The 27,028-nt window shown below is 36.9% G+C and overlaps 2 long non-coding RNA genes across 6 annotated transcripts in view; one reads left to right on the forward strand and one right to left on the reverse strand.

Annotated features, from left to right (window-relative positions):
- The first annotated feature begins 1,348 nt into the window (after window positions 1–1,348).
- On the forward strand, window positions 1,349–23,022 carry LOC136834397 (uncharacterized). 4 transcript variants are annotated; one of them, XR_010851775.1, is made up of 5 exons: window positions 1,349–2,760; window positions 12,144–12,485; window positions 12,724–12,834; window positions 21,369–21,627; window positions 22,074–23,022. It is a non-coding gene; the product is annotated as an uncharacterized lncRNA (long non-coding RNA). The 4 variants fall into 4 exon arrangements; XR_010851778.1 differs by having other exon boundaries at window positions 22,079–23,022; XR_010851777.1 differs by having other exon boundaries at window positions 12,724–12,830.
- The window catches only part of LOC136834399 (uncharacterized), a 55,817-nt gene continuing 50,615 nt past the window's right edge, over window positions 21,827–27,028 (reverse strand). For both annotated transcript variants that reach the window (XR_010851780.1, XR_010851781.1), the window contains exons 3-5: window positions 26,409–26,526; window positions 24,318–24,371; window positions 21,827–22,903 (exon numbers count right to left, since the gene is read on the reverse strand). This is a non-coding gene — a long non-coding RNA (uncharacterized lncRNA). The remainder of the gene's footprint in view (window positions 22,904–24,317; window positions 24,372–26,408; window positions 26,527–27,028) is intronic.

Here is a 27,028-nt window from a genome sequence, read left to right on the forward strand (position 1 = left end):
GATACTAGTAAGAAGAGACGTAAATCACTACATTTGAATGCAAAGAGTTTGTTTTAAGGATGTAAAGGCTAGGGAGAGAAATCAGGATGGAGAAAAAATACTAAAATCCTGTCAGAGACAGGGGTTTTAGCTGCAAAATACAGTGTCGAAGGTGAGAACTTGATAACTGACAGGAGATGAGAAACTAGAATACAGATTAAATGTATTATGAAGAAAAGTATAGATGTCTTCAAAGAAAAGGATGCACTGTTGCAACAGGAGGGATGCTTAACTCGGCATAGACTGGTTTGAACTGAACTGAAAGTAAGAAATAGAAAGAAGATGAAAGAGGCATCCAAGAGAATAAAAATGTGGAAAATGAAAAATGACGTAAAAAATGAGTATTAAGAAAAATTATCAACAAACATAACTTGGAAATGTTATAGACACTGCAGAAAGATGGCACACAAAAGGCAACTGAAGTAGTATGATGCGACATCAAGGAAGAGATATAGAGAAGAGACTTGGTGGTGGAATTGAGATGTACAAAGGTCAGTTGAAGAGAGGACGAGGCTTAAAACTTTGTCATAGGACACAGGGAAGAGGGTAGAGATTTATGTAAGTAGAAGTCAAGATCAGAGGAGAGGATTTGGGGGGGAATGGAATCAAGATCTCGACATGACAGAGGAAAAATAAAAATATTCAATACAGTATAATGGCAGAAAAATGGAAATGATTTGAAAGGAGTGACATAAATAAGATAAAATGAAGAAAGTAAAATTGGAAATAGAGATACTGGAAAGAACGAGGAAGTGCAGTTTTTGGAAAATATTATTGCAATGGACCTCTAGATGAAAAATGAGAAAGCCCTAGTACCATGTGGAATTAGAGTGATTTGATAAAACCACCATGAGAGCTAGTCACAGATGTGCTGACTGAACATATGAAAACCTGGCAGAAGAGGGGAAAACTAGCTTAAGTAATGGTATACAGAGGAGATATCACTGCATTGTTGACATTACGGAGGAATACCTTTGAGCATGCTATGAAGATAACAGAAAAGGTCAGTAAATATATTTAAAATTGATAGCTGTCAGTTTTGTGCAAAGAGATTATACCACATAATTGTAGATCTTGTGAAGGCATTTGACAGAGTATCAAGAAAAAGAATTTAGTTTGTGATATTATCATACCATAACTCAGAAACTATAGTGATGATAGAGACAGGTGCATTAGAAGAAGTTGAGATAAATGACGGTCTCCATCGAGGAGCAACATTGAGTCATCTAGCTGTTTGTCGTAGTAATGCAGGACGCTACAAAGGAGTGCAGAAAAGAAAGATCTGGGAGCATCCGTGTGCAGATGGCCTAGTGCTAAATGTTCGACAGGTGGAAGGACTGAGTGGAAAAGGGAGAATTTTTAATCGAGAAAGCCAAAAAAGAGGCTATTTGACTACTGTGGGAAAGGTCTGGGTTGAACTCGGTACAATATACAAAATGTGACAGATGGTGACAAGATATGCTTAGGATTGTCAAAAGTACGTGGAGTAAATATTGTTTTTTGCCAGAGATGTATTCAAGAGTAATTGGACGAGAGAGCAAAACAGGAAACATTGTTGTAGTGTAAGAGCAGGTCTTGCAAGAGGTGGAGCATTTCTCATAATTTGGGGACAAGCTGGACTGTGAAGCTGGGATTCAAAGGGCAATAAGAAAATAGACTATGTCAAGATACGTGGCCTGAGTGCTGTGGAAAGATCACACTCGGACGAGGAAATGGTAGGGAGACCTGGTTGCTAGCAGGTGGAAAATGGTCAGATGGTTTGGACATAAAGTGAAAATAATGAGGAACAGTTAGTAAGAAAAGCAGCAGGTATTAAGTAGTACGAAGAATGCCCAGGAAATCACAGTGTGAGACGTAGACAGACATGATGAGTGTTGGGGCATAAACTGCCGAGGACAGAGAAAATCTGACTTGAAAATCTAACTTGAAAATGCTCATGATGATGGTAAATTCATTTCTGTGGGGAATCTTTATTATTAATGATAACCACTAACCAAATAGTTCATCCCGCTGAAGGAGAGAAATATCCTTGAAATACGTTGACAAGCTGATTGTTCTTAACGAAACTAGTATATAATATAACCCAAAATAAATAATGTAGGTGTTTATGTGTAGCGTTCAGTTAACCTTGATACTGTGTTAGCTTAATATTTGAAATTAAACAAATAATCGTCATGTTATTATGGAAAACTATTAGCACTGAAGTTTGTTTTCTAGACGATTTTGTCTGCCAATATTCCTCTGGCATACACAAAAGAAGTACGATTTCTGTGTAAGTAATGCCGATAAATTCTCTCTCTCCTCTCTCTTAATTATTCCATTGTTAATAGAGGGATCAATGACCACTGGATTGTCAGGGTCAAGGAGTCCTTTCCATACCATTTTTTCACTTCCACAAACCCCATTGCTATCTCCACACTACCGGGCTTATGTTAAGAGCAAGGATCCTTGCTTAAAATGTAGCCGGTTTAATCTAAAATAACAGGATAGCCCACAGAAACGCTCAAGAAAAACTGTGCTATACCACCGGTCAGTGGGAGAACTGCTTACAACGACCCTTAACCGATATTAGCGTGTGCTTAGGACATTTGTTGATGGTGGAGGCCTCTGATTGGCTGAAGAAAATCTGTTGTGACGTCGCCAACCCTTAGTTTGGTCGTAGGCATGGGAATGAAGGGATGTGTTGGAATGGTAGCTCGTCAATGAAATAATTTTTGTAAGGTAGGTTTGGTTGAATCAAATTTATCACGTTCGAAAGGTGCCCCTTTATTATATACATTGCCCTTAGGATATTTGATACTGTGATGCCTCTGAAGAGCCAGATATGTACGAAATTATTACTTGGTTGGTTTAGATTAACCGGTTTCGTGCCAGTATATGGACCCCGCCTTCAGGATGACCATAAAGTATGTTCAGTGCCGGAAGGTGGTAGCCTAATTCTAAACCGGCTGTCCGCGTTGAGCCAGACTATATGACAATTGACGTTTTCATGTTATTTTGTGCTTTACAAGAATTTAAAGTAATATTTTGTCGGCCCGCTGTAACTAAGCTGTCATTGACCTTCGAAGACTACGCGACTTGAATTGCCTAACGCAAGGTCTAGAGAATACTAAGGTCTTCTCGCCAGGATTAACGCGGTAAGGAGATGGAGTTAAGAAACGTGACGTCACGCGGTCTACTTGCTTTCTCCTCTGCCCCAAGCTCTGTACTAATGGAAAATTTTTCCTGTTTCCTCGTTGTCTCTTTTAATATTAAAATTATGATTCATTCTTTTAGGAAACAAAGCACATATTGACCATATTCATTTCTATACGTGTATTCATCCAAATAATTACAACGAACTTAAAAACGAAAAACATTTTTCACTCTAATATGCCAGCTCACACTCAAATACACATATACGAGTACATGTATACATAAGGTTAACAATTATACAATTATGTGACCAACTTTTTCGTTATGTTTACAATGATAACAAATAAATATCTTTTCCATCGATTTTAAATACTCCAAAAAATTCGGGTCGAGGTTTCATTAGCTTCTCATTTGTTCTACTGAGAAAAGCCTGATCCCAGCCCATCCCTTCAGTTCTTTAGTTCCTAGAAAGTCATATTCGGGAAACTTACGGGTTACAAAACCACCCACATATTGCATGCCTTCTTCAGTTTTGTCTTCATTAATAATCTGCAATTCCTCCATTGGCAAACGAAACAAAATTGCTGATAAGCTTAACGCTTTCTGAAGAGATGTTTCTTCAGCCTCGTAAGAAGTGCTTTCTTTAGTTATCAAGTTAGAAAATGAGACTCAGTCATATTATCGCTAATACAATTTTCAACATTGTACTTGGCGCTCATAGTGTTCTCTCTTTTCCAGGAGAGGGGCTCAAACTCTGTGCTTAAATTAACAGGTGATGGGTGCTGATGACATGCACCCCATTTACCACATACAGCCAAAAAGTGTTCCAGTCCATCCCGATTCAACCTATGAATCAAGATATGATATTGCAAATTTCACCTAACATCCCTGGCAAGTTCGTTAGAGATTTGCAAGATATCACAAGGCCTTTTTGGAAAGGGTAAGTCCTTTTCCTCCCAGACTTTTCATTGTTCTGGATAGGTTTGTCATCTCTTGCAATGTTTTGTTTTAGTTTTCTAAGATTACCTCGTAAGCATTCCGTGTTGATTTGGTTTCTAAGATTGGCCCGTAAGCATTCCGTGAAGACTTTCTATCAGAAAGGCACTCCAGAACTGAATAACCAAACCACTTATCAACAGGCATATGAACTGGATTGCACTCCCCCAGTGCCTATCCACAATCAGACCTTTTTTCCAGGAGTGTTTTGAAAGTTTTGGAGTGGCAGAGTAACTGTAACGCTAATTTCACTGTCGTAGGCTACCCTCCATACCCAACACTTGAATGCTTTCAAATAGTTTTCGAGTTGTCATTGATCACTTTACTTTTCTTAATTAGTTCCCGGACTCAATGTAAGCAGTCCTGTTAGTCCGATAAGCTAGATCCATGGTCTGAGAAAGTGAAGTGTTTCTGATGGAGTTTTATCAAGTGAGGAGCATCTGCAAATACTTCCCTGCAGTAATCCGCAGGATTAACAATGTTGGATTAGCCTGTTACGCCATTGCCTACAGAATTCCATAACCTTATATTTATTTAAGTCATGAACCATACCAACTATAGGAAATCCAGCTCTCGCTATCTTAATGGTGAATTAAAATAGGAGAATTTTTAGTTATATCGGTGTCGAAATTACACAATGAATAAGCGGTTTCCAAAGGTCTGACCTTTACACATTGCACTTTTGAGCTAGGTTCATATAAAGCATCTGTGCCTTTATCATAACTCCATCTTTTGCGACACTACACTTTTCGTTCATAGGAAATCTATGAAGAATTAGATCCTATTTTTCCTATTTTCAAAGTACCCGTTTAGTGCACAAGATTTGGCTCATCACTTAAACTGTCTAAATTGCAAGAAAGAAAAAATATAAGGCCGCTATTACGGACAATATCAATACCAAATATGTGGGAAACAAGGCCTACAGTGTTTGTAAACGAACTGAGTCAGTCAGAGATTACTAGGACCGTGAGTAGACCGTGTGACGTCACAACCTCTACCTGCGCATTAGATCCCAATTTTGGGTCAGCCGTGAGAAGACCTTGTATTTCTAGACCTTGGCCTAACGCAGGGTAGGTCTAAAGCCAGCACTCCGCGGCAAGCCCCCCCTCCATAGCTAATACGGCAAAATTGTAACCAGTAAACACCCCTAAAAATACCAACATAGCTTTGCAAGAGGTGTTTACTGGTTCAATTTTGCCGTCATTAGCTATGGAACAGAGGACCTGCCGCGAATGCCGGCTTAGACCTACCCTTCGTTAGGTAACCGGTAATTCAAGTCGTGTAGTCTTCATAGCTCAATCACAGTTTAGTTACAACCGGGCGACAAAATATTACTTTAAATTCTTGTAAAGCAAGCAAAATAACAAAGAAAAACGCCAATTGCCACAGTCTAGCTCCGGACGGGATATGAACTGTTAGAAACAGACGTAGCCATGTGCTGTCTTGTGAAGATCGCGTATGGAAACCCCTTGTTGGATGGACTTCACGGGTTAATTACAGTTTAATTACACTCGTGCCAAAATTAAAGGTAAATTCATAATTAGCAACCAAAACTGTAGAAAAAGTTAAGTTAGATGACAGTCGCCGCCGCGGAGCTACTATATAGTTCTACCTCTGGTTGTCCAAAAAATTGTCTTTTGAGAGGGTTGGTTGCCTGCAATTACACTTGAAAAATATGTAGGGTGACACGGGTAGGTGTTGGTCATTTAGCCCCCCCAATGGAAACTTCCATAGAATGAGCTATTTTGCGGCTTCAAACCTCCAGTGATCGTTGCTACTTCCACGGGGTAGGGCCGGGGCGAGGGTGGCGAAGCACCTCTCGGCCAGGTTAGGGCACGGCGCCGAAAGTCAGGTTTGAAAAGTAAGGTCTGGTTAGGTCAGTGTTACGCTGGGGTGGGGTTGGGGGTTAAGTTCAGGTCAAGGAGATTCGGGTTTTGGTTAGGTCAATGTTACAACCACTTATATAATTGAAACGATTTGTATTCAGTACATGGTGTTAATAATGCAAGAAGTAAACCAAAATATAGACTTTTTCTAAGAAAGCAAAAAGGATGATTCTAAGAAATTTAACAATTTTATATCAGTATTTAGTTTCCTTTATTTAGATTGGACCGTAAAGATACGTGTTCAGAGTAAACGAGTGGAAATATTAGTTTGAGAGTTCATTTAACAGTATGTCGGGAAACATAAACAGTTTTAGTTTAGAGGTACAAGTTTGAAGAAATCAAGATGCAGACTCTGTATCGAAACAGTCGGGTTGTATTGGCTGTATAGACTCTTGATTTTTATCGAAACGACTGGTACCCTTGATCGCTGTTACAAAATTATCGGAGCGACCGGCTTCCATTGTTTTATTCGGAAACTTGAATTAAACTTTCAAATGGGTATTTTGCGTAATGCTTGTTAGGGGATTTCGAAAGCATTGCATCACGAGATGATTTAACTGAATTGGGAAAGGCACTTTGAGGCGTCGCTACAAATTCCTGCGCTTCAATTTGCGTAGCGGATCTTTGGTTCAGACTGATATCAGAGTCTGGTATTACATCATGCCAAGCTACTGTCGGTGGTGAAAAAGTTTAGGGCAGCTTCTGCTATGACCAGTTGTATCAAGAAACCTAAAGTGTTGGTACAAAGACAGCAAATGTTAAGGAATAAAGGCTCAAAGTGTTTTTAATGGGTTCTTTGATGGTTTGGGAACTATAGGTAAGAACGGCAGGTCCATTTTTTGTAGGGACGAGGGGACAAGGTTTTTATGCCTGGGGTAAGTGCCAAAAAATACTTAACGAATTTTGTTCATTAAACCTTGCATGAAATGCTAAAAGGTGGAATGCAATTTAAAGTAGTTTTTCATTTATTAGTGTTTTATCCCATAAGCTGAGCAATAAGAATGGCGGTTTGTAAACTGTTCAGCTCTGTCAAAATGTATACCATCTTGTAACTGAAAACGGGATGGCCCCTACGAGATAACTCCCACCTCGCCAAATTGGAATCATGGCCAAACTTTCTCTCTCGTTGGAATGGAGTGTAAAAAGTAATTGCTGATGTTAAGAGTTAAGCCGACCCTATGCCAATACCGACTCTCTCTCTTGGGTCACCCGAAAGGTCTATTGGGCCTAAGTATTTCTTGGTGGTCTAAAAAAATTTTTTTAATCTTTAATTAGAGAAAATATACAATATTTTACATTTTAATAGTATTACAATCAGAATTTAAAGTTAACTGTACCAAAAACATACAATTTCATTGTACCACTCGGGTTGACAAATATTTTATGTACTTTTTACAAGTAATCTGTGTATTTCAATGTTAATATACTTCTGTAGTTATCCATATTAGATTTTATCAGTATATATCTATTTTTTTTATTTATTGGCTGCACTTTATTTGTGGTAAGCCTGGACGCAATATCAATTAATGGGATACCCAGTGGTGGTTTTGACAGTACTTGTACAGGTAGCTGTTTGATAATCGTACAGCTCTCAAAGCTTAAAATTATGCGTTGAATATTTCGTCCTGAAAGCAAAATTCTTTAGCTTATTTAGTTCCAGGTAGCATAAAAAGAGAAATCGACAGGATATGTGAAAAAATAAATTTTTTCGTAAACGTTGGGTACATTTTACACCTAACGACGAGAGAGAGTTTACAAGTTCTCAGTCGATTAAGTTATTTAATACCGTGGAACCCCACTACTATTTTCTGATTAACAATCCCTGGACGGCGTTGATCATAGTTGTCCATATCAGGAAAAACAGGAATGTAATTTTTCCTTTGTTTTAAATCATATCCGTTATATCTTCCTTTTCTTGTTGTTCCAAGTCTTCGGTAAGAATAAAATTTTAACTATTTGTATTTCCTTGTCTGCTCATAACCTGGTTTGACAGCCATCATACCCACTAGTTCAATTTTCTGATCATTTGCTTTAACCACCGCCCCCCAGCTCTTTCTCTCTTTCTCTGCAAAGAAAAGGTAAACGACGCATCGATTTTATGAACTTCAATTAACGCCAGTTAATGGGGTTACAAGTCTTGCTTTGCAAACTGAGTGCCTTTTCAGACTACCTACATATATATATATATATATATATATATATATATATATATATATATATATATGTGTGTGTGTATATATATATGCCCTATATATATATATATATATATATATATATATATATATATATATATATATATATATATATATATATATATATATATCTTATATATATATATATATATATATATATATATATATATATATATATATATATATATATATATATATATATATATATTATATATATATATATATATATATATATATATATATATATATATATATATATATAATATACGGCAGAAATGACTATCGTTTTATTTTATTTTATTTTTAGGAGGTGCAATTTAGAATTTGTCAACCTTGTTGCTCAGGTGCTGAGTAGGGTTTAACATCGGCCATACACAATTTAAGACCTTTTTTGTGTTGCTCATAACGCTGAAAATAAAAATGAAAGGGTATAATGAACCGTTGGTGTTCTTTGTCTTTTTGTGTGATCGTACCTTTACCTCGAACCTCATTGCGTTCATTTTCACACTGCTAGGTGTGTTCTGTTGAGCGTCTCCCTAATCTGGTTTTTGTATGGCTAATCGGTCGCAGAGCAGTTGAACTCGCCAGATTCTGAGCAGTATGCTTCTGTAGTGTTATGCTTTATAGTTTCAGCTTATTCCTGTTAGTATGTTATTTTTGTGAACTAATTCGGCCTTGCAATAATTTCTACCATGGCATTTGAGCAAGTTGAATCATGCCTTGTTTTCTTGACACAAAATCAAAGCATTTTCTTGCATTCACGAAGTCGTGGTTTAATAGCGCTGACCGTGAATCATTATAAGGATATGATTTTGTGGCAAACACCGTGTCTGAATACTTGAATAAATCTTTGTACCCGTAAGTTGTACTCACTCACTCCATATGGCCTTTCTGTTCCAACGATTCGTGACCCAAATTATTAATAAGTAGGCCTCGGGCGCAGCAACACTAAGACTTAAATACTTCATTCATATTTGATTAGGCCTTGCATTCTAAGCACTAGTTTTTTGGGACAAGGTTGCTTGCGCCTTGGCAGTGGTCCTATGGTTATGGGAGCTCGTCCGTCGTTAATTTGTGCTCACCAAGCCAACGATGTTAGACTTAATGAAGAAAATAAAAGGTGGTGTAACTGTAAGGAAGGTGTGGAGTGACATACTGGCTGGGCGTTTGTCTAGTTTATTGGTGGTTCCTTACTGAATGAATGTACAGAATCTTCGAAGTTGTTACTGGCTGGTGCGAGCTGCAATGTAGTTTCTACAACAGACAAGGCAAAACAGAGATTATGTTTCGGACATCTGTGCTTGTAAACAGACAAACAGATGGCAATTGTGAGACATAATAAACGTACAATGATAAAACATATATCGATGGAAAGGCCAGGAAATTCCACATTTGGACATTTGCATGAGATTCGAGACAGATTAATGAATACAGTGCAGTAGCATAATATATATGAAAAAATGGAGACGTTTGGCATCTTCTCAAACAGAAACATACAAATATAGTATACATACAGTACATACAGTTTGACACAAGATTCGGTGGAACATTTGAGTACATGATCGGAATGCTTGAATGGCAATGCAAGTAGTGGTGATTGTACATGAATCGAGACAACAATGGTTAGAGAGAAATAGGAATATTGTACGGTAGTTGTGTTCCTATGAGCGATCCCCGCTGACGCACAGGAGGGAGAGAGAGAGAGCGGGATGCTTTGTTGTCTTTTGTCTGATGGATGACTCACACACTTGTGCCTGTAGGACCGCCATGCGGTCCGCCTATCCCCACGCAAGCAAGGCCCCGATGCGGAAATCGTCTTGCTGACAATTCGAATGGGCGCGAAGGGCTTGGGCTTTGGGCGGGCAGCAGGCTGAAGGGCGGCGCCGGCCAGCAGGAACTCGAGGAGGACGGCAATAGAGTTGAAGTATGACGTCGGCTGGTCCTTCGTTGGTCAGGTCGTCCGGTACGAGTTCGGGGACGGCGGCAGGGTTCCTGTGGTGGGGTGGGTCATCTCGGAGGGTCGGACATCTACTGAAGGCTCGGAAACGCTGAGAGGTTGGGTCGAGGAGGCGGCGAAGGATTCGTTGGCGCGTGGGTCGTCATCATGGGTCGGACGTCTGCCATTGGCTCCTTCGGGTCACTCCGGGGTCACCAGTGTAAGGAAGGTGTGGAGTGACATACTGGCTGGGTGTTGTCCAGTTTATTGGTGGTTCCCTATTGAATGAATGTACATTTTGTTGTTTCAGATTTAGCTGGCCATGTGCCAGCACGGGCCCTTGCTCTTAGAGCAGCTCGTAACTCTATGTTGATGATGATTCTGTGAGATGGGTAGGTTAGATGAAAACTATTATGATGCATGAAAGTGTTTTTGAGGGGGATGAATGTACAGAATCTTCGAAGTTGTTGTTGGCTGGTGCGAGCCGCAATGTAGTTTCTACACAGACCAGGCACAACAGAGATTGTTTCGGACATCTGTGCTTGTCGACAGACAAACAGATGGCGATTGTGAGAGACATAATAAACGTACAATGGTAAAACATATATCAGTGGAAAGGCCAGGAAATTCCACATATGGACATTTGCGTGAGATTCGAGACAGATTAATCATGAATACAATGCAGTAGCATATGTGTGAAATGGCGAGACGTTTGGCAAACAGAAACATACATGGCCTACAGTTTGACACACAAGATTCGGTGGAACATTGAGTACATGATCGGAATGCTTGCATGGCAATGCAGGTAGGGGTGCTTGTACATGAATCGAGACAACAATGGTTAGAGAAATAGACAGGAATATTGTATGGTAGAAATTGCGTTTCTTTGAGCGATCCCCGCTGACGCACGGGAGGGGGAGAGAGAGCGGGATGCTTTGTCGTCTTGTTTTGTCCAATGGATGACACACACACACACACACACACACACACACACACACACACACACACACACACACACACACACACACACGTGTGCCCGTAGGACCGCCATGCGGTCCCTTACATAACTAGCATTATATCACAAGATTACTGAAAAATCAACCGACCAAGAAAAATTTGACCTGCGGGTTTGACAAAGGGGTGACAGATACGACCTCCTGGGATGATTGGTCTAAGGGAATTTGTTTTTGTCCAAGAGCTGCTGCAACTGGCAAAGTGAATCCCCTTAGCTGGTCAAGGTGCGAAGATAAAATAAAAATAGTACTACATCTTCAAGCAAGCGATAGACCAGCTTTCTAGGATTTTTTTTTTTTTGTATAGAAAGAGGGGGTAAAGCAGGAAGTGGGAATTCCTAACATTCCAAGTACACAAGTATTTATATAATGCAAAGGAAAGGTGGATAGGAAGGGTTGTCCAAGGCCTTCATCCAGTAATGGCTTGACCCCAGATAATCAAGCGACACTTGGAAGTCGGCAAATAGATGAAGAGGAGTAATTGGGAAAACGGCAAAGCATGTCAGTACCAGACAAAAGAAAATTACTGTACTAAGCAACTTGTGGCTTATTTTTTTATCAATTATAGAAACAGGAAAGTAGACTTCTATGGCTTTAGGGAGGCCGCTGAAAATTGCTTAAGAGGTCAAGGCCAATATCCAAAGAATATCTCTGAATATTGGCTAAGGCAACACTTGATAAGTTTGGATTGGAATTACTGAAGTCTCGCCCTTAAAGTGACTTACCGTTTTCGTCAGCTTAAAATATAAAGAAAACTACGATTGGTAGACTTGAGTGAGCAACTTAAGGATCCCGTTTTTGCTGTATAAACGGGATTTAGTAATTAATTATACTTTTTTTTTTCACCCTCTCTCTCTCTCGTACAGTTTACCTTACCCATTTGTTTTGCATTGTGTGCTTGTAAATTCTCAAGTGACCCAACTGTTCAATAAAATTTTTCTTCCAGATAGCATAGGAAGACTAAACTCGACCCAGGACTTGCTCCAAGATCAAGATGAGGAAGAGATCACTCAAGCCTGAGCAACCGTGCCTAGAATATGTCTACTTAGAGGAACAACTGTCACATACTTAGAGGAACAACTGTGACAGGAGTACGTAGAACTGAAGGCAGTACTTAGCTTAGGATATATTTCAAGGAGGAACGAGGCCCGGGACATCTACTCCGAGGAGGAACGGGAACTGTAGATATAGTTTTCAACGAGGAAGTAATCCTTGAATATGTAGGCTATGCTTAAAGAGGACTTCTACAAGAACTTTACGAGGAGAACTACTTACGATTATCACGAAAGTAAGATATTAAACATTAGTTTTTTTTGTAATTATTATAAGATATGCTGTAAATGCCGTGAAATTGTGGTTTTTATAATTCATGTAAGAATATGGAAAAAAGGGTAAAAGGGATTGTTGACATGAGCGAATCAATTACCACCGTTAAGGTCTTTGGTTTAGTTCGTTGTCTTTCTTATACTGAATGGCTGAATTGAAACGCTTTTTAAGTATAGTATAAGAATTTTGTTATATTTTAGGTTGAAGATACGTTGAAAACCGAGAGCCAACATTCACCAGATTGCATCCATGATGACTTCCTTCTTTAAAGATACCTTTCGTCGAAAACTGCTGCAACTGAGATAAAGTATGTACGTATATCCAAGTAAGGGATTGAAATCAGTAATGTAACGGTTTTATTCTTACTGTAGACACTAATAATTTCGGCGATTACATTTTATGCAGTTGCTGCTAGTTTTTCTTCAACCTAAACCTCATAACATCTAACATTTTCGTAAGCAATTTAATTTTGGTGGTTGGGGAGAATGGCCATGTTTGGCGTGGCATAATGTCTGGGGATTTTCATGACTAACACGAGTTTTTAGGTCTGCTATTAGCTGTAGTCTTCATTAATACTGGTGCGTAATGAGAACAGGAGATTGCCCCTATTATGCTTGATGTTAAATGTTAATAGAGTAAAATCCCCATCTGCAATCTAATAGGAACACTGCCCAACGGTCATAGCAAGCTGTAGAACCTTAGTGGTCATCCTCCATCACAGAATTTGCAGAAGATAGACGAAATTAGGGAAGAGAGAGAGAGATGCAGGGGTAAGAGTGGAGAGCGGGGTTGTGCCAGATATTACTAGCATGTAATAGAAATTGGGCAGCCACAAGATGGTGTCGGGGAAAGATATAATATAATTGCTAAACAATGGTCATACCTAGTAGCATACATTTAAAAAAAAAAAAAAATACCCGTCATTAATATTTCGTGTACTTCATAAACACCCAGGCCGATGCTGTACTTGGCATATCTATGAATTACCATGATTGCTGCCAGTCAAATGGAGAAACTATGCAACCTGACATGTTACAAGTTCTTACATTGGATTGGTTTTAGTTAAGTAGCAAACGTCTTCTCACATTGAATCAAGTGTTATATTAGATTATTTTACTTGGAGAATTATTTGTTAGTATCATGTTCTTAATTATCTTAAGTGTTTCGAAAACATTAAGCGAGATAATGGCTTCACTAGAGTCTGGATGTTATCAAAGCAGATGTAAAAAGAAAGCATCATAAGGCGTTCATTTTCAATAAAAAGAAAGCATCATAAGGCGTTCATTTTCAAACTAAGTTATCGCCTGGCCATAAAAGACTTAGTCGGCTTAAAAAAAATTTCACCAAACCTGTCTGGATACTTCAGATTACATGAAATTTCAGGGGGTCTTGTCGATTTTTTATTTAAAATTAACGGCTAATGATCCACAGCGTCCCTATAAATATAGAAAGTTTTATTTGAATTATTAGAATGAAAGTGAATGTAAGAGCAAACATGAGTAGGTTTCCTATAGACCGAAACTTTGAACTTAATGGTTGTGGAAGAACATCTCAAGATGACAATATTCTACCTTGTTCAAGGGTACGTTTTATGAAGGTTAAGTTTACTTGATGTGTTTAGAGTCCTATACATAACTTTCTCCCGGCCATGAACAGAAAATCTTCTATACATAACGTACCCATAACACGCTTCTTGCCAATATGTTAGGTAAATTTTCTTTCAAGAAGTTCAATCCCAAGAGCATTCATATTGCCTGACATAAGGGTTTGAAAATCCCTCTAGGTCTTCCGTTCTATATTTTCTTTTAATATTCCAAGGCCATTCTAGCCATAAGGTATTAATGGTTTCAATACACTAAGGAGAATTAGGAACAGGATAATAAGATGATGTTCAACAGGTAATGAAACTTTATTTACAAGATCCCATACACAGAATGCAATGAAACATACCATGACAAAGTGGGGGGGAAAAGTAGGATGCTTGATTAAATAGGGTAAAATAAATAGTGCAAGAACTGGTAGCATGGCAAATGACATATATGTACTTGTGAATATCTACCATCATAGCAGTGGACTGCATTTCAGAAAAAGGCTTTGTAAGGACCTGATTAAAAACCTAGATTCAGTATTAAAAGACGCTTATTAAAAATATCAGCCTGTCGTAAAGTGGATAATTTATTAATCAAAATTTTAAGCAAGCTGGCTATCAGGTAGTAACCATTATTTGACCACTGTATATTCTGTTCCTCTTGCAAAGTTCATGCAGTATTTATTTTTAAGGAGTTGTAAGTAAAAATGTAATAAATTTCCAAAAAACAAGCTGTTCGGGCCAGTCCTAAGAGACTAGAGAATGTTAAAGTCCGTGGGTTAGTTGAAATTTACCTTTAGAATTTATTAGTATATAATAATGATAGTACAGTATTTGTATGACAGAAGTTACATACACATTGCGGGCAATATGGACACATGTTTAATGTGATGGATAATCATACAGTTTCTCTGGATTTTCAAGATTAGGTGTGGCGAGTTCAAGAAAATTGAGTATGTAGGACACTTTTTTTTTTTTTAACCAAAATTTAGGTTTAAACTAATTTGAACAACAGGATGACCTGTTATTGAATAACAAGACAAAAAAAGATTGACTTCATAAAGCTTCAGTAAAATATAGGTCCAAATGATACAGATTCAAGATTTTTTGTTAAATGTTTAATGGTCCTTTGAATGCGGTCAAAGTATTTAATATTAAATTCACATAATATCAAGTCTGAAATTAGTTTCTTGTATGTTGAAAGTTTAAGGGCAGCAGCCACAGTTGTTGAAAGCCTGGTGCAAATAAACTTCAGTTGGCATAGGGGTGAACAATTACGTGCTCTTTTGTAACCGGGGGCAAGAGAAAATGAAAAGGGGCAGGGGGAGGAGCAGAAGTAAAAGTTAAGAGTGTGATAACTGCGTAATTCAAGGGATAAGGATTTCATCGAGACATGGCTACATATCTGAAGCAACAGTACTAAGAATATTTGAGTCCACTTCATCGTAATAGTGAACTTAAACTACTCTCATATCAGTAAAATTAAAAAGCGGGTGGTATCACTTTAAAGTTAGATTAACTACATTCTAGTAGATTATAATTTGATAAATAAAGCATGTTTGCACCAACGCTCAGTTTACACTGATTTCACATGCTCTTTAACTCAGAATTAACTGTGCTTCCTTTCCCATGAGATTGATGTCCTCTCTATTAATGTCAATTTTTTCTGGAGTCGTTTATGTACTTTCTCTGTCTATTGCTCTCCCATCTGAATTTCCAGTGAACCTCCCTTTCTTAGATGAACACGTACAACAAGGAGAGAGAAGGAAATTTTCCACACAACTGGACGCTGCCGCCTTGTCGTGTTCACTTCCCTTTTTACATTCATTTTTGGTTAGAGAGGTTTTGCTTCAGTTTTGCTATCTTATCCCTTTAAGACATACACTCAAAACTGTCCTTCACATACATATTTCATTTTTTTTTTTTAATTATTTGACTTTTAAATGGCATAAGTGAATGAGAGTAGTGGGTCGTCTTTTTGGTAGCACATTTCTATCTCTACTAACCACAAAGAAGTGCTTGGAAATTTTGCTTAACCCATACAGTGTTACATAGGGGCATGAAATTCATAGACGTAATGTCCAAAGATTGTCAGTTTCTGTTATGCACTGAATGGCTACACTGAAATGTAAAGTGGTAGTGCAGTAACTATTATGAATTAACACATAATATTACAGTATTAATTTAGTAAAGTTATTGGTAGAGTATTATGAATTTAGTAAAAGTTATTAGGTGTCTTTACCCTTTTGTACTGTGTTGTTATAAATTAATATTAAAGTTATTTAAAACTCAAATTTTACATGGCTTTAAAGAATTTCTACTGCTGCCGCCAAATTGCTAACTACACCTAAGAGTATGGATGAACACAGTATAAATTGATACAGGCAAGATACATCAAAGATAGTTTAATAAACCTGTTACAAGTTCTTAGTAAGTTTAGACTTGGGCAATAGGCAAAATTATGGTTTCAGATTCAACAGATTTTGTGCAAAAACAGTAACTGTCACCAGTAACCTGGTGACAGGAGATGACAGCAGCCGAGTACCTGCATCTCATTCACGACTCAATGAAAGGTTGACGGAAACGCAGTCTGAAGCAACTCACTTGAGTCCACGAGTCAGCTGAGCAAAAGAAAATGAGGCACCAAAAGAAAATGGGAAAAGTTGGGAGGCAGAGGAAAGAGGAGTTGCAACAGATTTCCTGCCTTGTCCAAAAGTGAGTCAACAGACTCGAGAGCATTCCCATATGACAAATCCTTAGAAAGCTCTGTAGCTAGAATAAGCTTAAAAACAACAGAAGATACTGTAACCATGGTAGATTTGAAAGCGAAACTTTCATCGCGGCAGAAGTAAGAGATTTGCCAATAGTTGAAGAAAAAGCATGTAAAGAATGAACAAGTGCAGTTCAACAGAGAAAGAGGAATAGGCTACCAGACAAGGATTTAGAATGAGCAAAAGATGAAGAGATCGGTTAAACAGTTGACTGAGTTGACATAACATCAGAATAAATAAAATATTTTACAGATATTTTTTAATAAAACTGTCTATACTCATATAATTACTTCTATCGGTGATAACCTCATACTAGGTGTCGATGACGGCAGAAGTCACATATGTAGCAAAGATTAACATTTAACAAAAAGATCTTTTGGCTTAAGCATTATATGAGACTGAGTATTAAAAACAGACACAGGTGACGGAGGGCACAGAACCATAGTGCCCCAAGAACCAACCTGGTTCCCTGGCAGCAGACTCTTCCAACTGTCGCAGGGCAGTTCTAGGCTCAGGCACCAATACCTTACCTCTCGTAAGGGAAAGCGAAAATGATCACAAACTATGGGCAGACCTGGACCAGTTCCCTAACCAATTCAGACAAACCTTGTACTGCCCAAAATAAGGTTTAGTTCCTATTTAAAATTCTCAATATGCTTTTCCTGAACCAAAAGGGGAGCAGAAGGCAAAGCTAAAGAGAAAGCCTCAGTACTAAAGCATTAACTATTATTATTATTATTAAATTGTTTAACCACACCACTGAGCTGACTATCAGCTTTCATAGGGCTGGCCCGAAGGATTAAGATGAAATGAAAAGTCTAGGCTGGAAGCCTAGCACTGGGACCAAATAGGTCACTCGTTAATGATGAATGAACAAAAATGAAAATGAAATTAAAAGCTGTAAAAAGGCATATGCTTTCATACTGGAACACACTCACAATAAATACGTTTATACTCATATACTCACTAAAAAGGTATATTCAAAATCAAAATAAAGTAAAATCGTAAAATTTACTTGTTTTAAAATTCATTATACTGATTGATTGATTTTTTATATTTTATCAATTAACTCTTCAAATGGCTGCAGGTTATATTTTGGACATTCACACAGTACATGCTTAATTGTTATCAACACATTGCAAACTGGGCATTTGGGAGGAGGGCCATGTGGACTGTTCATTAAGTGTCCATGTGTCAAACACCATTCATTAGGAAATAAATTTCGAAGTCATAAGTGGTTATAAAACTCTAATAAGTATGTCTTTGCCAAAGGTGCTAAATGGAAGATCATTTCAAAACAAATACTGTCACCTCCAGGGGCAGATTTATTGCTATTCAACAGAGCAAATTCTAACTCTTCCATGATAAGTTTTCTATTATAATAAATTTCTATGGTTTCAAAATTGGTTATTAACTCTATATTATTTTTCCTTGTTCGGAAATGCTCATCTAAATTTTTGTCGCTACTTACTTTTGCTAAATTTTCACCTATTACATTACGTATTTCTTTAGTATCAAGTATTGTTTTCCCATCTTTTACTATGGCATGTCTAGGTGGTTTAACATGGGTACCGTTTATTTTCCTGAATTTTTCCCAATTTTTGTACGGGAGTAGTATTAGAGAGATCTGATACATATTTTCTCCATGAAATGATTCTTCCTTGAATTACTTTTTAAATTTTCCAGATATTTTGTTATATAGAGGTTTTAATGTATTAATTTCTAATAATAAAATAGTCAGCTTTGTAAGGGTCGTCCTAATATCGGAAATGTTTTGTTTATTTTACTGAATTTTCTATTAAAATTATCTAATCGTCTTCCAATTTGGTGTTTTATTTTTATTAATTCTGTTAGTTTTTCAGACCACCATGGGACTTTGTGTTTTGTTGGATGAGATTTGGATTTTGGTATTGCTTTATCAGCTGCATTTGTTATAAAATCAACAAGAAATTTATTAGTTTCATTATGGTCTTTTAAATATTCAAATGGGATATTCCTAGTGTGGAATTTATTTTGCTCCCAATCTGCTTTATAAATATTATATTGAGGGACATGCTTGGTGGGATTATTTTGTAATAATGAAATTAATATTGGGAAATGATCACTTGTATGCAAGTCGTCAACTGTATTCCAATCCAATCTGTCAATTATGTTTGTCATACATAGAGTTAAGTTGATTGAGGAAAACGTTCCATGTGTTTTAGAAAAATGTGTTGATTTCATTATCATTTATGCAGCACATGTCATATGAATCTATGAATTCTTCTATTTTACTTCCTGCTCTATGTGAGTCTACAATTACAGTCCCACATCGGGTTGTGGGCATTAAAGTCACCTCCTATTAATGTAGGTTCCTTGGCATTATTAAGTAATTCTTTACATTAGTCAAAGTCATAATTTTTATTGGGTTGGTTGTATAAATTACATAATTATCGTTTTTTATTCGTATTCCAATACTCGATATTTGCAGATCAGTAAAGTTTACAGGCATGTTGTCATAACACACTTTATGTACATATATAGCAGTACCTAAATTTCCTTCTTCCTCTCCAGATGAAGATGCTAAGGTATATTTACCTATTGTTGATATTGTTTTGTTGACATGTTGTAAACATATCATAGGTTCATATTCTTTTAGTAATGGTTGTATTTCTCCTAGGTGTAATCTGGTCTGCAGACCACTTGCGTTCCATTGTATGATACAGCTATTGAAAATATTCTACTATAGTGGTCGAGTTTTACACTTTTTTTTTTTTTTGTATTATCAACTTGGATTTTTTCTAATAATTTACTCACAACATTCATTTGTTTCTCTTTATAATATACTAAGTGCTCAATGCACATGCAACCTTTTTCATGGGTACTCGGATCTGTGGTTTCTTTTTTTTCTATATTTCATAAAGCTTCTTATAATGTTTGTTAAACCATCTTTTGTTTTTTTTGTTATTGTTGCACAATGCAATGAAACAATTATTACATCCACAAGATTTGTCATGTATATTTCTTTCTTTATTTGTTCTTGTTGTACCAATTATTGGTGATGGCGTAATCTCTTCTCTTTTGACATATTCATTGTTGTCTAAGGTACGCTTGTCTTCCACTTCTTCGGTATTTTGGATATCTGTATCCATTGGTTTTACTATTATTTTAGATTATTATTTTAGATAATAATGGTATATTCTTAACTTGTTTTTGTTTCTTTTTCATATCTTTCGTCTTTGATTTGACTGATGTTTCTCTAACAATTGTTGGTTTTGTTTTGGGTGGTGTTCTTTCCAATGGCCTTTTTATCTTTAATTTTCCAGTCTATCAGGTCCCTCCTCTGTTACTTCTCCATAGTAGCGTCCTCGGTTTCCTATTTGCATTAATATTTCAAATGAATTTGATAAAATGTTATCCATATCATTTGGTACCCATTTCTTATTCTTTACCATTTTAATTTTTCCCTAGGCATTAATTTCGTCGTGTAATTTTACTTTTCTGTGCTTCGTTACTTCTGTTTCTATGTATTTTTATTTCCTTATTGGTTCCTGTTATTGAAGATGATGTATGTTTCTTAGAGGAATCTTGGATTCCTCTCACTTTTAATTCCAACTTAGCCTCTTTTATAGACATCCCTGTTCGTTCTTGTAACATTTTCAATTCTGTGTTGTATATGTCGTACATGCATTCTTTGGCCCTTGCATGATGATCCTGTCCACAGTTTACACATTTTGGCTCACTACATTTCCATTGTGTGGCGCGTTTGTCAGATCCACAATAAGCACATACAGGTTCATTAGGACAGTTTTTCTTCGTGTCCATATATACTACAATTTTGACAGTGTAGTGGCTTTGGAACATAAAGTCTGTTCTCTATTTTGGCCCAAAATATTTATTTTTTGTGGTAAATCTTGTCCCTCAAATTTTATTTTTGCAATTTTTAATACTTTATTATTTTGTTTACTTGGTATTATATATACCTCACAATCTTGGACTTTGGTATATCTCAAAGAGAGTCCAACAGCATATTCTTATCAACCGGTTCGTCATTATTTTCAGGAAGTACAATAGTACCCTGAATGCTGTTCATGTGTCATGCTTCTTTACTTTTACATTCAAATTGTCAATACTTTTTATTGATAGACATGTCTGTCTGTCAATACTTTTTATTAATGGACATGTCTTCAGACTGGTTTTTTATAGAAACCACATCTTTATTTTTATTTGCCTAAACGAGATTTCTGTCGTTGAGTGTCTTTTTAAGAAGTTTTCCAACTTTAGGGCTGAGATTTGTTGTTCTGTTTCCATGGTTAGAAACCTTGACCAACTTTCTCTCTCAAAGAGGGAGTCAAAGTGAGTCACGGTTGGGTCAAGACGATATTTTCTTTTTGATATGTTGTGCACAGGAGCATACGCTTCCAGTGTGATTACCTTTGGATTCTTTTTTGTGTGTATCTCATAAAAAAATCAACATCCTGTTAAAACAGTAACCATATTCCTACAGAACGGACATTCTTAGCCTTGATTCCAGTGGAGGCATCCTAATTCTAAGTGTACAGTATCGTGATTGCTGCAGCAGCAAACAACCATGAAATATCAACAAGTGCCTATACACAATGGCACTAAGGAGAATTCCAAGAGCTAAAACATTCAAAACACCTGGTGGAGAACAGGTGTGTAGGACAATCATCTGGGCAGCTATTCAATCTTATGTTTGAATGCCAACTCACCTATTGGCACAGAGATATAAGCTAAATTTGTAGGTAAGATTTATCCCAAAATATAATTCATACAGAAGTAGTACTGTACTGTAGATAAAAATTGTTTCTGCCCAGTAATTATATAGAAAATATTTTATTGCAAAAAGTTCTGAAAACTAAACATATTTATACTATATATACACTGTAAAATAAAAAATTACAACCACATTATTTACTGTTGAAGTAAATAAAAGTCATTTAATTTTTTAACTGATACAAATTTACTTGAGCTTGATCATATCATCCTGAAGAAAAAAAAAAAAAACTCCTGCACACATTTAACCAATATGATTGAGGTCATGTAAGAGATTAACTTTCTGTGCAAGGTGGAGTGGCTGTTTAACTAACTGACCTTTCCAGCTACCTTCCATTCAACTTTCAGGTATTTAGCTTATTTGGAAATAATGCAGCCTACATGTTCTACTTTTACTTATCACTCTTTCTTTCAGTGCAGTTGTGCTAGTTCCTGTTCTGGAGGAGTAGTAGTCCTGGGAAAGCTTCCTTCAAGAAGTTTTCATCGTCGTGCTGTATTGCAGTCTCTTAATCTTCCTTTCAAGAAATGTTGGGTGGATGAATACATGGCAACTGTACGGAAGACAACGCGCCCTCGGAGCGGCAGCCAATGACCCGCTCTCAGCCAGTCTAGTTCGGTTTGGGGCAGTGTGTCGTAGCTTCATGAGCTACTTCCCCCCCATTCCTGCAGTCAACTTTGGAGTTGCAGAAATCATTCCTCCTACTCTGTCTTTTGCTGTAGGCAGATCATAGATTCCCTGGGCTTCCCTCCTTGACCATGCATCTGCCGTCAGAGAAGCTCCTGCCCAGATTGTCGTTTTCCCCTTTCTTCCACGCACAGCCGAGTGTATCTTCAGTGCAGAACCTTTGTTCTGGCATACTTGTGCTTACTCTCCCCTGCACGTTTCCTTTTGAGAACAGTTCTTGGTTGCTGTTTTCAGCAATGCTGCCACAGTATTCCGGACATCAAAGCTGAAGATATGTTCTGAAGAGAAGCAAGTACGAATATGCTGCTGTGCAATGTTGTACACCCATGTCTTTGCTTCATGACGTACGACTGAGAAGGAGAGAGGCCCTGGGTAGGCAGAAGTAGCTTTGCCACATTGTTGCATGGCCGTGACATTTCAACGTTCTACTGTTGACTGGTCCAGAAAGTTTAATAAAATAAAAAGGTGGTAATCCAAGGCATACTTTGAGGTTCTTGATGGTGGGTGATGAGACAGTAGGTACATTCTGCTGCTCCTTACACATCCTCTAATGATTTTCCCTGTAAAAACAAACAATACCAATTAAAGACGTCTTGGAAACCTGTTAAGAATATGTACAGTATTAGTATATATATTCTGTAATGTACAGTATATATAATAAAGGGATGTACAAATTAAACTGCAAGTATATATTCCCCATGTTCTAAAGTAAAATTAAAAATCTTACTGGCTAGATTGTTTGTTTCTACATAATGTCTCCACGGTGACAATTTCTGCAGAAGTTTTAAATACTGATGCATATTTTAAATAGGCTTATTGATAAAAGCCTACAACAAAAGGTTTGTGTTTACTAACTGACTGAAATGAAAAGAAAATTCTATCCCCCCGCAGAACTTTTCAACATACCAGTTTTGATATTCTGATGTATGCTTACCATAGTGCAAGTTCTGCTTAAAAAAATAGTGAATGCACTACACTAAAACTTGGTATACCATAACAACTGGCCAAATCCTATAGTTTATTGAAAGAGAAAAACTGAAATTGGCAGGAAAAATTCAAACAGGAAGCAGCCTTAACTAAGTCTATGACCTCCAAAATAACAGGCTTGAGCTGAACAACAAATGTTCTAAACAAGAACTTGACAACCTAAACAGTTTCCACCACTTCATAACAATAACCATCAAATCAGGCTGCAAAATACAGGCACTATGGGGAAAGTGACAACCATCAAAGATGCCTAAATGTTGTCAAAACAAAGAAACCTGACACTGCAGCAAAAATGTCCGACATTAGCACTTTCTTGAATCTGAAAGGCTGAGAATGCTCTTATTACTTCTCCCACATAGGGGAGTAGTGCCATCACTACCTGTAGGTATTACTTAAAAGGTTCTTTGCAGCGTCCCTTTGGCTCCTAGTTGCAACACCTTCACTCCTTTTACTGTACCTCTGTTCATATTCTCTTTCTTCCATCTTACTTAACATCCTCTCCGAACAGTTTTTCAAAATGCAACTGCGAGGTTTTCCTCATGTTACACTTTAATCTTTTTACTGTCAATTTCCATTTCAGCACTGAATGACCTTATAGGTTCCAGTGCTAGGCCTAAATTCTGTTCTCTTTTATTTTCAACATGCCTTCAAAAGAATTATTAAACACATTTTCAAGTAAACCATACAAACTATCTACTCCTTCACGTACATTACAAAACATAAATCCCTTCAAGTACCTGATTGTGTACCTCAATATACTGTACATGTAAAAACTACCTCTTGAACACAGGAAACCCATAAACACCATATCAAAAACACACTGATGAATACCATTCCCCAAAACTAACTACTGCTGATATAAAATTATAGTCTTCCTTCTATTTTAACATCTTTTTGTTGCTGGAAAAAGGCTGAAGTTTATAAAATCCCTGTACTTGCAAATCCTCACACATTAAAGGACAATTTGCCACACAGTATAGTACTTACTTTTCATTTATTTGTTCAGTCAGCCTAGCCAATCACACTATGGTCTCAAACTATCTGTAATAAAAAATATAAACTGTCAACTAAAAGGTTTGAATCTTAACCCAATTTCTTATAACTATCTAGTCAATTACAATAATTAGAAACTTTTCTACAGGTGTAATGGAAATTCAATATTTTTTTAAACAGTTGGTTATTACAAACCCAGGTGCACCAATCAAAACCTTTCACCCAATTGTGCATCCAGCCAACAACTCCTCAGAGTCCATGACATCAGGTTATTCATCTCAGGACCACAAGTTTTCTGCTTTTGAGTTTTGCCTTTAGATTATCAATATCATGACTTTATCATCTCTGTTGTTATGCCTTGTATAGTGCACATTATTTGCATTTTTTACCTTTCAGCTGCCAACTAATGCTTTCCTGCAGTGTTCTGAGTAATCTGCTGTCCCTAATGTTTTTCTAACTTTAGCCATTTAACTTTCATCGAGGGAGTTTCAAAGTTGTTTTCAATTCACTGAGTGATTTTCAGTGGTTGCTTAAATACATTAGTTTTGTCTATTTCATGCTCAAATAAATCTAATTTTAAGAACTTGCCTTTCTCTTTAGCTCATTTCTTTCTCTTATATGAATTTAATATTTGCTTAACTTTTTTGTCCCTACCACAATAATGATTAACTTTGGTTATCTCCAATCTGGGTTTGCTAAATACACTTACTTTAAGAGATTCCTTTTTGGCATTTACTGTGTAATGTTAGTGTTTACTAAGCCTCAGCACACTTATATGTAGGAAAGGATGGAAGTTGTGTTGTACCATTATGTTGTCCTAGAGAAATAACTCAATTTAAAGTGCGCTCAAATCAATGCCTCTCTCAGGTTTCGCTCATAAAATTGTGTGCTTAATCACCTTTGCCTCCTTTGTGCCTCACTTGAACCACTGGTCCTTGGTTGGTCTCTCATTTCCCCACAAGTTTTTAGCAGGGATGTTCTTGACTAGACTTCTTTTTTTACTTCACTGTACTACCTTCTGCTAGTCTTTTTTTTTTATCTCTTGCATGGGCCAGATCACCTCCAACAACCAGAATCCTGTGTCTTCATTTGCTCCTTCACATGAGTTGTAAGAACTAGATGGTGTCTAATATAACTCTCACTTAATGACTATTGACAGGATTATGCCAATAGCAGGTTTATTTCCAGTTTATACTATAGTACCCAGAGAGGACCTTGCTATGCTCAGGATCAAGGCATGTGAGGTTTGAGACCTTTCATCCTCCATAGCCTTCAAATATAACTTGGAGCTTGCAGCATTCTTTGAGAGGGGACCTGGCTTTTACCTTTGTGATGTTTATGATTCATTCATTCGTAACCTGTTCATGATTCAGTCCTGTTGTCATGCTCATGGCATGTACCCTGAAGAAGCAACTGTTATACATTATGCTTGACGAGTGTACTCTAGGGTTAATTTTCCACTGCAAATCCATTGCTTATAAAGCACCCATTACTTAGAAAATCTGGCTAATTGCAACACTTTTTGGGACCATACTTCCTGCAATGTCTTATCTTGACCTCATCGGTTTCATCTTTCATCAAACTGATTCAGGCCACTGATGATTAATGGGTTTACATAAACTATGTAGAATAAACAATGTTTTCACAACTTTTAGTGCCCTCCTTCATTCCCTTCTCTTTTCAGACAGAGGATAGCACACAATAAATTGCACACAATAAAAAGCATGGCATCATGGATCTGATGGAGTTAGCTAGGTATTGGAACAAATCAGATGTGAACACAAAACCAATGCAGTCTTCGCTACCTGTCTCTATCTTTTTATGACTTAACTGGTCAAGAAAATAATGATTACATATTTAGTGAAAAGGTCACACGCATTGGCTATAACGGAAATCCAAGTATATTCACATAAGCTTTTAAACATCGAAAATCTTAACAATTTTTCAGGAAATCTTGGTGATTCAAGCAGTAAATGTGCAAGACAGAAGACACCCAATAAAGTGAGCACTAACATAAATATCTTAAGATGATTAAAAAAAAAATAGCACAAATTAATTGCAAATACAAGTCAAAATTATAATTACCATTGCTTGGAAAAGAAAAAAAAACAGCGTGACGTATCGTCTTCAATAACCATCCTGGAAAGCTGGTGAAAGTGTGTGGTGGTCAACTGTATCCAAACTGTATCCCTTTTCCTCATTTCTGAAAAGAGAACAGGCTGTCAAAATATAGTACAACATTCCAACAATTATCATCAAAGATAAAAAAAAAATAAAAAAAAAGTTATTTTGCTACTACTGTAATGTGCATATAAATCCCTCAATTCTATGGTCTTTAACAACACTCTTCCATCCTGTATCAACTAAGAGATGTCGTCGTAATGATAAAGTGACCATGATACTAAGAAATTTGGGTTAAACAGACCAGTCCTGGTCTGGGGATGCCATGCATGTTGAAGAGACAAATACATGGAAGTAACTATACTATGTAACTGTCTTTTTCTTTAACTTATACCATTCACAATTTTTTCTAAAATTTCGGTAATACTTCCTACTCTTTGAATAATTTCTGAAATGTAGTGGTGTTAGTATTTTAATAGTACTGTGCTTTATTCAGCAAATCATAGTTTTCATGTTCAATACTGCAAGTGTAGGGTAAAGTGATGAAATGTATTTTCAATACTGGCTTAGAAGGCGGATTATCT

Source organism: Macrobrachium rosenbergii, chromosome 53 (assembly GCF_040412425.1).
Source record: "Macrobrachium rosenbergii isolate ZJJX-2024 chromosome 53, ASM4041242v1, whole genome shotgun sequence".
NCBI lineage: Eukaryota > Metazoa > Arthropoda > Malacostraca > Decapoda > Palaemonidae > Macrobrachium > Macrobrachium rosenbergii.